The following is a 16940-nucleotide window of genomic DNA, read 5'->3' as shown; positions in this document are numbered from 1 at the left end:
TGTAGCACAAACACCATGTGAAATAACCAATTAAAATGAAAAAAAAATCTGCTTTTTCATTAGCTGCCTTTACTGCATGACCAATTAGAAAATTATTTAATATTAATATTCTGCATATACCAAAAGTAATTTTCATAGTAACTAACACAGGTAAGACAGCAAAAAGCAGCTCTTTATTTACAGTATTATGTTCATAAGCTTCAGGAATTCAGTCTTTTTACTTTCTTTCTCAAGTCACTTTTAAAATATTATATTTGATGGACAGGACTGCTATTACTTTCCTAAAACTCTGGAAGACATACTTTTAACAGATGAGGAGTCAAGGCTCAGAAAAATTAAATGACTTATTTGAGGTCACATGTTACCCAAGAGAAGTTAATGATTTGCTGAATGACACTGGCTGGCAGGTGTCCTAACACTATGACCTGATCATGGCCACTGCTATGTCACCCATCTAGACTATACCAGATCAATATGTATCTAAAGAGTACTTGGTTTTGAGCTAGTGACCACCGGAAGCAACCTTAGTGTTGAGTCCAGGAATAAGCATGACTGAAGGCCTTGTAGGTTGGGATTTTGGTGGCTGCACGGTATGATACGAGACCAAGAAATGGCTACCCAAAAAAGATGAAGTGACTCTATTTGTCAAAATTCCAAAGTCTGCCTCCTTCACGCTCATGCTTTTAGATTCCCACAGACCAATTCATAATGACCAGCTCAAGCTGAGCTGAGCCCATGACTATCCAAGCCATGAATCATATAAAAATTACAAGTCAGCTTTGGAAAGGCTTTGATAGTTATCAAGTTTGGTCATTGCTAGGATTCTCTGCTATGATATCCCTGCCAAGTAGATGCTGGACTATTGGACTCTGTGTGTGTGTGTGTGTGTGTGTGTGTTTTCCTCTTTCTTTCTTTCTTTTTTTTTTTTTTTTTTAATGTGGTACTGGGGACTTTGCCACTGAGTCACATCTCCAGCCTTTTTGTTTGTTTTTGTCTTGCTACGTTGCTTAGGGTCTCGCTAACTTTCCCAGGCAGGGCTTGATTTTGTGATCCTCCTGACTCAGCCTTCCCCAGTCTCTGGGATTACAGTCATGTGCTACCACACCTGGCTTGATTCTGGACTGTTTCTAAAGAGCCCTCACTTTATCTTACCTGAGAGCCCAGTTCATCTCTGAACAAGGCAAGTCATTAGAAGGTCCTGCCTCACTTGATCTAAAATCCTTTCACAGTATAACTCCTTGGGGTAATTTAAACAATTTTAATCTCACTTCCTTAGGATAGCCTTTCAAATACTTAAACCCAGCCAGCATGCCCTATGGGCCTGTCCCCTCTTCTCCCTAGGTTACACATCCAGGGTTCTTAGAAAGTTCCTCCTGGAATGTGAGTTCTTCTATTTTGAATCCACTTACCCCCTGGGCCACTCTCTGCTGAGCTTGCTGAGGTTTGTCTGCTTCCTTCTGAAGGTCTGCAGGGGACAACACTAACTACACTTATTCCAGGCCTACTCTGGCTTCCACACAGAGAGCAAATAACTTACCACAGCCTCAGAGCTAAAAGCCCACAGGTACTTGATGTTATTTGCTTCTTTGTTTGGCGGCAATAGCTGATATAAGCTACTGATAGGTTATATAGGTATCAAGGTGGAAATCCTTTCATCAATAAAACAAAAACACTGACAACCTAAGAAAATTTAATCACTTTGAATTGTTTACATTAGAAAGTCTACTTGGAACTTCTTATTTTTGAAATCTTTAATTTTAAAAACGAATATAATAAAACATCATCAATATATTTACCACCCGGAAGCTCTCAGAACATGACTGAATTATAATTCCCATACATTAATAAACAACTCATATTGTTTATCTGAGGTCACGATGGACATCTTTATATGACAATAACCAAGCACGTGGCAAAATAATTTCTTTCTTAAAACAACATCGCAGGGCTGGGGATATAGCTCAGTTGGTAGAGTGTTTGCCTGGAAAGCACAAGGCCCAGGGTTCAATCCCCAGTACTGAAGGAAAAAAAAAAAAAGTTTAAAACGACATCACTTTTTTATCTTAACTCCATCTCAACATGTGATTCGCCTTTGGATATTTTCTCCTTGTCCCAGACTATCTCACATGGTCTCTTTGGGGATTATGCTACATATAGCAGAGCTATGTGTTTAAATGGCTCCGGGGGTGAATTCAGATACAAAAACATTTTCCTCCTGGGCAAAGTAATAAAATGGCATTCTTGCTCCTCCCACTATAAGTCAAACTGAGGTCAGTTCCCCGTCCCTCTATCTGTTTAAATAAACTGGTCCAGCTGTTTGTTTCTAAAATGCCCTTTGACCTTGAGTCTCATCCTCCCTGCTTTTGTGACAGAGTGCTTTACTTTTCATTGTGGAAGAGTCTAAATTGTCAAGAATTTTCTAAACACTGAACCAAAAAAAGGCCTTCACATTTGATGTGAGCTTAAATTAATACATTCCCTTGCTAAAACACTGTCAATTTTAAAGGCACCAGTAAAACAGTTTCCTTAAGTTTATGTGTGTGTTCAAATAAATACAGTATTTAAAATATTTGAGCTTGAAAATAGAAGAAATGGTATTTTTGAAGAGAAGCGGGAGAGAGAGAGAGAGAGAGAGAGAGGGATAAAATTTAAATTTGGATATACAATAAAAATATCCTTTTCCAATAGTCACAGAATAGTTTGAAATAATATGTGTGTGTGTGTGTGTGTGTATGTGTGTGTGTGAGAAATACAATCTTAGAATTTTCCATACTGATAAGGTCTAAGCAATTCATTAGTCTGAAGATGAGAGAGAAAACTTACTATTTTACAGTCAATATCCAAATGTAACAGCCCTTAAAACTCAGATGTTGAATGTCAGGGATACATGACAATGTGAGTTTTGTTTCTCATTAAAATAAATAGTTGTATACTTTTTTTTTAATAAAATACAATTCAAATTTGCCATAAACTGGGCTTTTTAAAAAGTAAATATTTTAGTGAAGGGTGCTTTAAAATTAGAAAAATGTCTCATTTGCCTTTCCATATCACAGCTGAACATCAAGATAAGTTTTTTTTTTTTTTTAAATCCTACCATGTCTTGAAAACACAATCTTCATTTTTGACTTACTTTCAAAAATTGGACTCTCTCCATTGGCAGACAACTGATTTAGAAAGAGTCCTTGTATTTCCTCTTTTATACAATCATGGATTAGATCAATAGTTGTTCTTACCACCAAACTATCTTCTGTCTCCAAACAAGAAGTTCGCAAAAGAAAGGAAGGCAATGGGTTGACTTTATAGCTTTACTACATGTCCAAATAAACAGAGATGTGTTTCTTTTTGACCTAGTTGTTTGTTTCAGACTCAAGTTCTAATAAGGTAGAAGGAAAAAAAAATCTCTCCAAATCTGCCACCTGAGATAAAAAACAAAAATTAAATTTTATCCTTTGCATTTTTATAGAAACTTGACAAAGAGTATGAGAAATTAATCTGGCTTATGTTTTGTTTTTTTGTGTGGTGCTGGGGATTTGAACCCAGGGCCTTGTGCTTGCAAGGCAAGCACTCTACCAACTGAGCTATATCCCCAGCCCATGGCCTATGTTTTAAGAAAACACAAGAAGTGGCAGGTGCGGTGGCGCATGCCTGCTTCCCAGGGACTCAGGAGGCTGAGGCAGGAGGATCATGAGTTCAAAGCCAGCCTCAGTGATTTAGCAAGGCTCTAAACAACTCAGCAAATCCTGTTTCACAATCGATAAAATAAAACAATTAAAAAATTTTATATATATTTTATTTTATATTTATATTATAATATAAATTATTATATAATATGTTATTATATTATATACAAGTATATATATGAAAAATGGCTGGGGTTATGACTCAGTGGTTAAGTGACACTGAGTTCAATCTCCAGTACCAAAAAAAAAAAAGAAAGAAAGAAAGAAAGAAAGAAAGAAAGAAAGAAAGAAAGAGAGAAAGAAAGAAAGAAAGAAAACACAGGAAGTTCTGTTTTATTCTTTCTTTTCTTTACTCCCAAATATTTATCATTAGTCTTTTTTTCAAGAGTTTTTCCATTCTGCCAATTCCATTATTTCCTTTCTTTGTCAGTCTCTGGATACTTGAATCTCTTTCTGAGCAAGATCTGATAGAACAGCTGTCTGAAATTGACATAATCCCTTAGTGTAGCCTCTACTCCTTGACCTGGTCCCTTCCCCTGAAAGTGGATTATAAATTCAGTTTTCTCTTCTCAGGAAACAGAAGGGGCAAGGAGATCCTAGTGGGCACCTATCAGGAGCCAAAATACCAGGTGCAGTTCCCCAGTTTAACAGGCAACATTTCCCACATCTTCGCCCTTTAACTCCGTTGTGTAATTTCCGTAATGCTGATCAAAGTGAAGAAATGCTCACTGGGTGTTCCTACCTTCACTCAGTTCTACTCCTGGGTACCACCCTGTGTACTCACTGATGATTAAAAGGGAATCCACATTTAATAATTTTTGCATGGCATAGCCAACTCAGTAAATCACATACAATTAAAAATCATTTCATTTCTAGACAATGACATAACTCTCTGTCATCCCCATTGAGCTTTGTACCAAACAGGTATAAGTGAACTGTAAGTAGGACAATGGTGGATGTGGGCTTATCCACCTAAGTATGGATAGATATGATTTTATAACATCCTCATATGCCTAAGAAGCTAAAATGATCGACTGTTAAGGTTTTTGTTAACTAGAAAGATATATTAGTAAAAATGCCTTCTACACGTATGTATCCATTAAAGAAAATTAATTATAGTTACCTTTGAATGATATGTAGGTATAGTTAGGAATACCTACATACATATTTAAATAAAAATAAAAATTAACACCCTGGATTTTTAAGTGTAATTTAAATAGTGATGATTTCTGGATGCATTATTCTTTATTTGGTTAAAAATTTTAAATAATGCACATATAGTAATTAATACATTTAGGTAATCTCTAAAATGTCTCTTAATTTTAGAATTTAGCTCCATGAAAAAATCACCAAATATGAAATTTCACATGGGAAGGTAATTGTCAAATTCTAGAATTTTGTTCTTTTTCTATTCCCTGAATTTCCTGGACATAGCATTTCTTTCAACAATATCAGTCATTTAAATAAACCTTATCTATCTAACTATATATTTTTTTAAGTCAGCATCTCCTAATAACATTAAGGCATGTTTTATAAACAAAGCTTTGGGGAGAGAGTTCTAGCTATCTCCCAACTATCTGTAACTATCTGTTCTTTAAAAAAAAAAAAAAAAAAAAAAATTAACTGCAAAATCTTATTTTGGAAATCCTCATTGTAGATTTACATTGACTTATTGGACTTAATGATCTTAACTGACCAGTTTCAGGGTCCAAGTCTTCTACACTCCCTTTCTTTGTGAAATAAAATTTCATAAAACATGGTTTTAAGACGCTCAAGAAGGTTGATTCGATCTCAAGTTAAACCTTATGAAATCATGTTTTTGGCACCTTCTTCTAGTTTCTTAACCTCCTCCAGGATCCCACAGTTCCAGGACTGCAATCCATCATCTCTGGTGTCTGGAGGTGTGGGAGGCAAATGGTTCTGGAAGGGCAGTGGACAGGACAGGCGGGTGAAGGAGCTCAGCTCTCCTCACTGGCCAACTCTAGAAATGCGGTATTGGAATTTGCTCATATAACGGGAAGTCCACCAGTTAGCAGTATGAGAAGGTTTCCCTTCTGTAGCAGTGATGGGGATATCTGCCAGATTACTCTAGAAAGAACTTAAATCTTATAGCACAATTGAGAAAGACTACTCTATCTAAAAATTTTCTTCAAAGTAGTTAGTGAAATATATCACCAATTAGTTGACAATGATGATGATGATACTAACAAAACCTATGTTTTATTTTGGACTTAAGACACTGAAATAACTTTAAAATAGTTCATCACTGGGTAGATGCTACACAAATTATCCTTGAAAACAAATGTTATAATTTTTTTTCTTAATTGGGCTTACTAAAAACTTTAATCTGACCTGAATTCGAAGCAGAGGTGGCTCCCTTAGTAGGCCTCTTTTGTTACTCTTAGTAGGCCTCATTTATTACTACTTATCACCTTCTAGATTACTAAAACTGGGGCTCCAAATTTAGTAGAATGAATGGCAGACTTAGCATAAGAAACACCCAACAGGAATCTACTGACAATGTGGACAGGCAACAAAATGGCATTTATTAAATATTTACTTACATGTGATAATCTGCCAGAGTTGAGCTTGTATAACTTATTAACATAAGAAAAATAGTGTTTCGCTTAAGATTTACAGATTTAAAAATGATCATTAGCACACAATGTATAAGCAATAGGATAAAAAAGGACAATATAGCAAAACTTTCTCTGCTAAAACAAAAGCTACAATAATATTTACAAAGAATAGATGTGTGTCTCTCTTGTGAAACAGCTGAACCATTTTTTCACTGAAATTCCAATTTTCTCATATTCACAAAAAGTCAATCAAATTGCATCTAACTAGACATCCCTCACTGAATAGATTTATTTAAAGCAAATCCTAGTTTTCTGCCACTCTCCATTATAAATAGGATGAGCAGGTAATTCATTATCTAAACTAAACACTTCTGAAGGTGAAGGGACCCTCTTAATGAGAATGCTGGGCCATAGGCATAAACCATGAAGGTCCCTTGGGATGTATGACCATTCTAATGATTATTTACCCATTATTTTTTTTTTAAAGAAATTCTGCCCTGAATGATTGTACTTGAAGCCCTTGTTGTGTTAGAGTGGCAACCAGCCCCTATAAGGTGTTATGAACCTAGCACCGTCTCGGAATTCCTCTGAGCTCTTCCCTTTCTCCAAGGATCACTTCCTTTCATTTTGCCACTCCCCAAGTCTTTCCCCACCTAAATCTACTGAGCCTGGAGTCTCCTCCACATAGGCCAAGGGAAGACATCTCAAAATTTTAGCTTGTTACCTAGTTTCACCTGGTCACAGAATTAAGCCATAAAAAATGGGCATAATGACTTGAGTGGAGGTTTGTGACTCTTCTTTGGAATGTTCACTGTACCTTCAGTTTCAATTCGTAATAAACTTTGAGACCAAAACACTGTGTGATCAATACTGATACGCAATCTACAGACCCTTAAAAAACAAACGGAACCATACTAAAATGCAAACACCTCCTGACTGAGACATATGACAAAATGTCTCAAAGGAGGACAATAACACTAAAAAAAAAATAACTTCCTTTTGGAACGTGTCAAATCTTTGCCAAGTGCTCATGGCATCTGAGTCACTCTGGGGGAACCTTTGCATTTCACTGCTGAGTTACTGACCGTCGGTGTGACTACCCTTTACTTGGAACAACCTCACTCATTATCTCAGTTGAGACACTGACCACTGGTGGGGAGAGTTAGAGTAGTGTCCGGTGAGCTATAGGAAGACAGCCACTGGCTGACCCTGGGATCACAGGAGCAGAATTGTGACCATCAAGTGACTTGTTGTTTACAAAAAGTGCTTTGCACATGGTAAAGCCTGAGACAGGAGTTTGTTGGATAGCATCACTATGATTCTCAAAAATAGGTAATGAGGCAAAAACTTGTACACAAATGCTCATAGCAGCAAAAGGCAGATACAACCCAAATGTTTACCAACCAATGAATAAACAAAATGTGTGATATCCATACAGCAGAACATTGCTCAACCAGGCAAAGGAATGAAGTGCTACGATGTGGACGAAACCTGGAGGCATTAAGTCAAAGAAGGTGATCCAATAGGTTACATATTATATGACCACACTTTTGTGAAATATCCAGATTAAGCAAATTTAGAGACAACAAAGCAGATCAGTGGTTGCCAGGAGCTAGTTGGGAAGGAGGTTGGAAATATAGGGAAAGGTAACAACTAAAGGGCACAGGATTTCTTTTTAAGGTGACAAAAAATGATTTAAAATTGACTCTGGGAATGGTTGTATAACTCTGTGAAAATATTAACAACCACTGAATTGTGCACCTTAAGTGGGTGAGTTGTATGGTTCGTGAATTACATCTCAGTAAAGCTGTTAAAAAATAAATACATATGGGTGGAAAGGAGGAAGCCCTGGACTAGAAAACTGTCCTGTCCCTGCCTCAAAATAGCAGCTAGTAGTGTAACATCTATGCTGAGCATCATCTGTCAAATGCTGCCTAAACTCCACCCCAGGATTTGTACTCTACGGGTCTGTGGCTAAAAACTTTAATTCATGCTCCCTTTTGATACACTTTAAAATCACACACTCCTTTGTTATTTGCGATTTCAAAAGAAATAGCATGACTTAAAACAAAATTTAATTCTCAGTGAACTTTTTAATATACTGCGTTCACTCAGAGTGATTCTGATGTGTCTCTTCTGGTCCTCTGCTCCCTCCCAGCCTCTCCTTGGCCCTGAGGATGGGAATCCCTGCCATAGCCTATTGTACTTTCCTTTCTGTAAACAATACCGCCAGGTGACCAGCGTCGGGGCTGGTCTTTTGGACATGTACAACTCTTTCCATTAGTTGTTTTTTTTTTTTTTTTTTCAATACCCCTCACCCCTCCCCTTTCCAAGGACATTTGAACTCTGACCCAAACTAGAGATCAAATGAAGTCAACTACAGCAGATGTTCTAGCGATACAATCCAACAAAACCCTTCAACCAGAACAGTCCTCAAACCTGCTGCTTTATATCTGATTCCACATTTTAGAGTAAAAACACTGAAAACTTAAATATATATTTTTTAAACACATGGTGCATTTAACTTCCATTCCTGGCAATATACTGTTGTTGAATAAAAAAAGAAAAGAAAAGTCACTTTGTCAGTATTGAGCCAGATCTCACTGATGACAAAAAATTCATTTTTGAGCTAAATTACTCAAGAGTCTGAGACCAATAATCCCCATGGGCCTGAAAGAGTTAACAAGTTTGAGAAAGGAAATTCTTTTTCCTTTCTTCAGTGACAGGATCTAATCTTGTGGACACTGGTTAGTTAAGAAGGCAAAAAGGAAAAGGGCTCTCAGGGATATCAGAGAAGATTGAGATTTTTGTTTTTTTGCTTATTTTTTAATGTTCAGGTAGCATGATAGAGTTAGCTATTTTTCATATTAATGGGTCAGGCTAAAAGTTTTGTAAGAATGGAAATAAAATAGGAAAATGATCCACGATTTTGAGGGCATGGAACAGGAGAACCCCATATTTGCCAAAGGTAACAAACATTCATGTAGTTGGGTGTTTCTCTCTTTCTCTCTCTCATTCTCTCTGAATGTTTTCTTTTCCCTTAAACATTAAAAATGGACAAGAAGATAATCTGAGCATCTACACAGAGCCTGTCATTCACACACTGGAGCAACACCAACCGGATCTGAGACGACATTCGCCCTTAGAAACACTTCCTTCCCCTGAGCCCCTGGCTCCACTCCATTTTTGAGAAAACTGTTTTATTCAACAAGGAGGCAACATTTGCCCCATTTTTTAATATTTCAGACTGACTCTTTAACCACTCAAATATGCTGTTTTCTGTAGGCACAGCCTGAAGCAAGATGGTGATGTAAGCGAGAGCTCTAGACGGTCTCTCTGGGCACAACCAAGAGCTTCAGTGGCTCAACGGTTAATCACCCAACACCAGCCTCAGCAACTGTTGACACAAAATAGGTGGAGATCAGGTCTGTGCAAGCAGAAAATACCAGAAAGGCAAACTATATGTAAACACACTTAAGACAGATTTGACAAGAAGAGACCTAAACCTGACTTGCTAGCGAACTTACTGACATGGAGAGATCGGACACCCCCAGGTGGGTCTGTTTCCCCTTACAAAGTTCCTTCAAGAAGACAAAGAGGAACATTTTAAAACGAAGATACGTTCATGGGAGACAGCAGAGACATTTGTCCCCTTGATTCACATAGTGTGAGTTTCAAATCTGCTCCCATATGCAGGATTTATGCAATGTAATACATTTCTTCCACGTCTACCTGGAGTGGAGCCAAATGAGAGACGGGGAAAAAAGAAGAAAAGAAACACGTACACACAACCACAACTCAAAAAGTTATTTCTCCCCACCTATAAAGCTCAGGCAAAGAAGCAAATGGATAATGCTTAAACAGTCTTTTAATCTTATCTAACTGACACCTGACAACCCATTACTTATAGATTATTAATGCACCCACTAAAAAGTTTGTCATGTACAAAATTACTAGAGAAAAAGATTGAATGCCTGAGGAAAAAACAAATTTTGCTGTACAATAACTTCAGAAATTTCAAGCCTATTATCTGTCATGCCCTTCATAGACTCCCAGCACACTGCTAAAAACAACTGATTTATCTTTATTATGCATCCAAAAATGACAGCACACATGTTTTTCATGTCTTGTGATAATGTTTAATTTCATCTAGTTTTTATTTTACAGTATGTGATTTGTTTACTTAAGATGAGGAAAAGTAATAACTTTTTAACTAATTTTCCTGTGCATCTTTATCAAAGTGTGTGTGTGTGTGTGTGTGTGTGTGTGTGTGTGTAGTTTCATTCCTAGGATAGACCAGGAATTAGATCAGCTTTAGAACATTCCCATCCTCCTGGGTGCCCATCGTCACACAGTCTAGAATATTAGCTGAGAGTCTAGACTCGACTGTCCTACATGTCCACTTTAAGGCAGAGAAAGCTGCTATCCCCAGAGATAAAGTGACTTGAGCAAGAACACACATCTACTGGTGAGGAATGGGGATGGCAGAGGAATTGTTTTGACTCCAGCATCTGTTCCCTTGCTGATTCTCTCCCCTTACTCCCTTATTCGCACTGTGTAAATTTCATGCTGTCAGGAGGCTTACAGAATTGCCCTTTAGCCACCTGGGGGAGCATAGTCAAGCTCCACCTTCACTGTGATGTCCCTCAGCCCCTCACGTCGCATGCCCTCTCCAGGTACAAGGTTGCATGACACTCGGAGAGTTCTCTGCATTTCTCTGACTGGACACCTGTGCCAAGACACTGCAAACAGCAAATCTAGTTTAATTAGAATGCAACGAGTCTTGCTGATCCAGGTGCCACGTTCAGAGTCAACCTCCAAGCCACTGCTTTAATTGCCTTGCAAGGAATCACAGGTCCTCGGAAACACCGAGTCTATGACGGATCAGTCTCCTAACTCACTGGGAGCCTGATTCTAAGCTGACCTGCGACAGACACTTCCTCAGGCTGCACTGGCTCTCAGCTGCAGGCACCCAGCTAGTTCCTGTTCTGAAAAGCTTGAAACTGCCCTCCAACACTGGCTGGAGGACAGGCCATGGTTACATGAACTGTATTCGAACTTTCCTAAATCCTCTTTCCCGTATCCAGGACCTTCCTGTTTATCTTTCACCTAGACTCAGGGTCCCAAAGGGGGAGGGGCAGGGTTTTCCACCCAGCACCCTGGGCCAACACCTACCCCTTCTTCAGGGGGTTTTCATCTTTAACAGTACTAAGAACTTGATTTTACACAGTGGAGAAAAGCTCTAAGTAAACTTACAGTGTAAAACTGACAACAAAGTATATTGAATAGTCTGCAGAGTCATTTTCAAAGAGGATTGTTTGCTAGAAATTTTGAAAATCTGCAGACAAAAGCAGTGTCTCTGTTGAACTCCTAAAACTCTCTGACATGACAATACCTGAAGGTTTCTAAATTCACAGGTCTTTCCCCTGCAAGCTATTTGCTCAGCTTTCCTAATAATACCCTGCCTGTCTGGCGCCTCGCCAGCCCTGTCTCAGGCAATATGCAAGCTAAACATTTTTTGACTGATTTCAATATTTTCTTATGAGCAACTAGACAGTATTTTATCTAGTGAGTATTACTGATTGCTATAATCTCAACCTGGAGTAAGCGCCTGTAAAGGTAATATTATTAGAATTGACACTCAAGGTGAAAAGCAAAGCAATTAATCGAGGCTTGAAGAACAACAACACATTCTGAAATGTTCTGGGGAGTTCTTCTATTTATGCTTCTCCCTCTTTTAAAAATACTGCACCTGTTACTCCATTGATCAATTAAGAAGTCTACTTCAAATGTGGGTTACACTGAGATTCTCAAGGGAGAAAGTTAAACCACCTGCTTAATAAAATTACGTTTTTTGTGGGCAAAGTTGTTGCATCCCTTGGTGATTTCTAGGTAAGGAAATCACTCTACAGCTCACACTTTCATTTTGTAGTTGAATAGAAACAAGTGACTCAGTGCTTCAGCTCCTTGTGTTTGCACTGATGTGCTCTTCGTTTTATTTATTGTTTTATTTATTTATTTATTTATTTTCTGATTTCCTTGCTTTTGTGTCAGGCCTCTGTTTAGCTTTATTGACAAAACAATCTGTGCCTAATGTTTAAACAACATCTGTAAAATGTATTATTAAATTATGCTGGAAGAAAAAGCAGAACAATTCTATGAAACCCTCTGACCCCTATTGATTTTTAGATCACAGAAGTTGAAAGGATAATTTGTGAATGTTTTAACATTTACATCTAAACAGGTACCTGTATTTATAGAATCTTTGATTACTTATAAAACTATTTGCTACATTATTACCATAACTCAGAAAGAAACCTGACCTTTACCCATTGAATCTGTTTATTATAATAAAGGAAATCTGATTTTTTAAAAATAAGTTTACATTTTTACCTGCCAGGGGCATAAATCTCTAAGGACAACATACTTTTCCCCTCCACTAGTAATAAATGGGAGTGATGCCTGAATGCTTTGTAGTTTCAAAGGCAATAAATGGAGTAAGTAGAAAAATCTGGTGTGTACCCTAAATCTAAGAACTGTAGAGAGCAATAGTTCTGCAGTGTCATATCAGATGTTAGGATGCTACCTGGAGTTTTATAGACCTTGTTGTGCAGAATGATTTTTCTCTTTACATACATACTGTATTTCACCTATACTATATGTTTTGCACCTAAAACCCATATCACAGAATAAAAGGTTCATCATTTAATATCAGGCCTCGCTGGAAGAGTGTTCAGATGTAAACAAAAAAACTGTAACATTTATTCAGTGCGCCCTAAGCTAGATCTCTACTGAGGCACAATGTGTCTGTGGTACCCAGCAATGTGTTTGTGGTACCAGTACAACCACACGGCCCAAGTTTCCATCACCGGGAAGTCCCAGGTCTGCAACGCTGGGGTGAAAAGACATAAGGGAGATTTTATTGGACCATTCTATACTCACATTTTCAAAATAAAAAATAAAGTTGGTCAATTCAGGAAGAAAAAATAGAACCAAGTATTGACTCTGTGTGTGTGTTTATATTCTCTGTAGAGTTTACTGAAATATTTAAAGATTTAAATCAGCATCTAATCCCCATATTTAAGACATTTCTACATAAATGACAAAATGTCAGAATCTTGTTTTCACTGCTGTATATCAGAAGTATTTGTCACAACTATAACCACAATGGAAAAAAAAAAAAAAGAAAGAAAGAAACAAACAAACAAACAAAAGCACTGAATACTACCATTTACCATTTTTGGATAAAATTATTGTGAGTGAGGGAGTGAGAGGAAAAATACATAAAGTCTGATGCATGTTATATTTCAAAAATGATTATGCTTTAAATCTAAGACTACCACAACATTCAAGGTTGAAATATTTAGGCAATTATGTATGGTAGTTGAATTTTTTTTTTGGAAAACCATGCATGTACCTCAGAGAAATGAGATAATTTGGGTAAAAAATTTTACCCAACCCAAATTATTTGCATAATTGCCTCAATTCTCAAAAAAAAAAAAAAAAAAGTAATAGTATAACTTGTCCTACAATGTCTCATTTAATACATTTCTCATTCCATCCTAGGGCATCCAAAGTACTAATACCAACTGTTTTAAGATTCCTTCTGTTTTTGTTCTGACAAGTAGACCAAATTGATTTACCACAATTATCTCTTTATTTTTATTTTGTTTATTTATTTTTCGGCACCAAGGATTGAATCCAGGGGCACTGAACCACAGAGCCACATCCCCAGCTCTTTTTGAAATTTTTTTTCTTTAGAGACAGGGTCTCACAGAGTTGCTTAGGCCCTTACTAAGTTGCTGAGACTGGCTTTGAACTCTAGATTCTCCTGCCTCAGTTTCCCAAGCCATTGGGATTACAGGCATGTGCTGCCATGCCTGGCTCACAACTCTCTGACAAATCCCATCTGCTTTATCCTTAGTCCACCACAGTAGCAGATAGCACATGTCACTTATGTCAACTGAAGAAGGGAAAATAAGTTCAGTGGCGCAGTAAAGAACCATTCCAACACACCAAACTTCTCGTCTCATTTTTCAGTCACAGTTTGACTTAAAACTACATCATCCAGGGGTTCTATGACAAGCTAACAACTAGACATGAGTTTATATTTTTTACTTACATATTGTGTATTTCAATACATTATGTTGCTGCCAATAATTATGACTGATCTACACCCAACCTGCCCTTCAGCATTTTATGAAATCTCATCAACAGTGACTCAGAGTTCAGACAAAAATGTACATGTGTGTTAACAAGTTTCAGGGAATCCAAGAAGAAAGACTCAAATTTTTAAAAGTTGTGCTATACAAAATGAAGGGGAATCACTAAAACACTGGTAATTTTTTTAAAAAATACATTAATTCTAGAAGTAAATAACACCATGGACTGATGCTCTGTATAGGAAAAAAAATGTGTTTACAAGTTCTCAAAAAAGCTTCATGTGATTTTTTTTAAGTACAATAAAGTAAAAAAGAAAACCACACCTCAGCTTCTCTGCTCTTCAATCTCCAGATAGGGCAGTTTAAGGTTCTCTGACATCTTTGGTTTCAAAAAGATGCCATCTGGGTTTCCCCATTTTTGTTTTTTTTTGGTACTGTGGAGGGAATCCAGGGGGCTCAACCAGTGAGCCACACCCCCAGTCCTTTTTTGTATTTTTATTAGAGACTGGGTATCACTGAGTTGCTTAGGACCTCGCTAAGTTGCTAAGGCTGGCTTTGAACTCGAGACCCTGCCTCAGCCTCCCAAGCCACTGGAATAACAAGCATGCCGCACCACGACCGGCTGGGTTTCCCCATTTTTTGCATCACATTTCCTACTCAAAGTTTGAAGAAAATTAAATCTATTACCAGCTCCTTAGAAAGATGAAAATTCAACAAACCATTTATTCATCAAACTTAAGAAGGACAAGCTCTCTGACATCTTTTAGTTACTTGAGGGACAGTCTCCGTGGTGGACCAAGTTATCAAGGGTTAAAACAATACCAAATGCAAAGGCAGCGAGGTGGAAACCAGGGTCACTTCCAACTCCAGAAAGGACAAGGAGGAAGAACACAGCATACCAAGCGCCAGGTAAGCACAGAATTGTGTTATGTCCCAAATAAGTAAGTAAAATGATCCTTAAGTTATGTCTCTGTGCCAAATTCATGTTTAAAGTCTGCAAACAAGGCTGGGAAGTAGCACAGTGGCAGAGCACCTGCCTAGTGTGCTAGAGGCTCTACGTTCAGTCCCAGCACAGCAAAAACAAATCAATCTGCATATACTTTGAAAAATGACCTTGTAGTAGGTGTCATATCTTCTTAAAAGGTTCCCCCCATTAAATTACAAAACTGAGGAAGTCTAGTTACACTCGCTGACTGGTTGAGATCGGTTCCATCCACCTGAGAATGTACATTGAATCTAGGAAAACAACAGTCCATACCCATTACCTGAAGTCACACGAATGCCTTCGTGCCTTGAGTTCACAGGAAATATCCTCTAAGATGGTCTGCCCATAGAAAGCAACTTGTATTGGAATCTATGCTCTGGTAACTATGTTTATGGATGGAGTTTGCTAGCAACGGTGAGGAGGAAGAGAGATGGCATGTAGTGATAGATCACCTGAAAGGCAGCTCTCCAGCGTTCCTTAATTAGAGAGCTCACCCTGCCACTCCTTTTACCCTCAAACGAGAACATTTCCCAGGGAAATGCAATGTTTGCAGAGGCTCCATTACATCAAGACCACCTCACCGTCAGTGTGAATTGAAAAAGAGGTGAGTTGAGGTGGGTATATGCAATTGATGGTCTCCCATTTAATATCATCCAGAACCTCTGAAAGACAAGTCCAAAAATGCAGACTGAACAGTCTTGAAATAACAGGTCAGAATAGGCAAACGAAAAACCTCAGCAGCCACACAACTCCCGGTGAAGCATTTGGATGTAGTGTGCCTTCGTTGGGTCCCCTCTCCACTGACTAAAAGCACTGCAAAAATTGATCTCTCAAGGCTGCAGTAAGGTCATAGAAATTGATAACCCTTACAAGCAATGCTTGTGTGAGTCTGTCTGTGTCTTGCAGATAGTGCACTTTGTAAATTAATCCTCCAAAGGCAAATATATTGTAAGTAGCTTGTTATCTCTAAAATACTAAATTGAAGAATACATGGGATTATATTGACAGAAATTACATTTTCTGTAATGGGGTTTAATATATCTGAAATCTCTCCCAAAGGCACCCAGGCCCTCTAACAGGGAAGGGTCTGTTAATGTAGGTGCAATGGACATCAAGAACGAATTTATTCACCAAAATGGATTAGGCCGTGTAATCAGAGATTCTGTAATATTAATCTTTGACACTTATTGAACAGAAAGAAATACTTCTGTCTCCAACTGGCGTTCCCAGTTCTTCCCTTTCCCCATCCGGGCTTTGGGCCTTCTCGGGATTTTACATCAAAGAGGATAAGGTTTCGCCACCATAAACACTAATCTAAAAATATTAGGACAATTAATTAGATACACTTAGTTTTAGGGGATATTGGATTTCGATACCCTTCAAATATGACACTAGCCCTGGGTGACTTTATGAAACCTGGCTTTCAGCACATTCACAAAGGGTAATAAATCATACTTTCTCAAAGTCTCATTGCCACCTCACTGTACATTAAGTCAGAATATTGTTGGCTGGTACTTGGAGTATAGTCCCAGCT

The 16940-nt window shown here is 37.9% G+C and overlaps 1 protein-coding gene across 6 annotated transcripts in view; it reads right to left on the bottom strand.

Annotated features, from left to right (window-relative positions):
- MEIS1 (Meis homeobox 1) overlaps positions 1–16940 on the bottom strand; it is a 136080-nt gene that overhangs the window by 6838 nt on the left and 112302 nt on the right. The gene's annotated exons all lie outside the window — the stretch shown is intronic.

The sequence above is a fragment of the Sciurus vulgaris genome, assembly GCF_902686455.1.
Source record: "Sciurus vulgaris genome assembly, chromosome: 14".
NCBI lineage: Eukaryota > Metazoa > Chordata > Mammalia > Rodentia > Sciuridae > Sciurus > Sciurus vulgaris.
The sequence above is the reverse complement of the archived record's forward strand: the minus strand, read 5'-3'. Positions and strand labels throughout refer to the sequence as shown.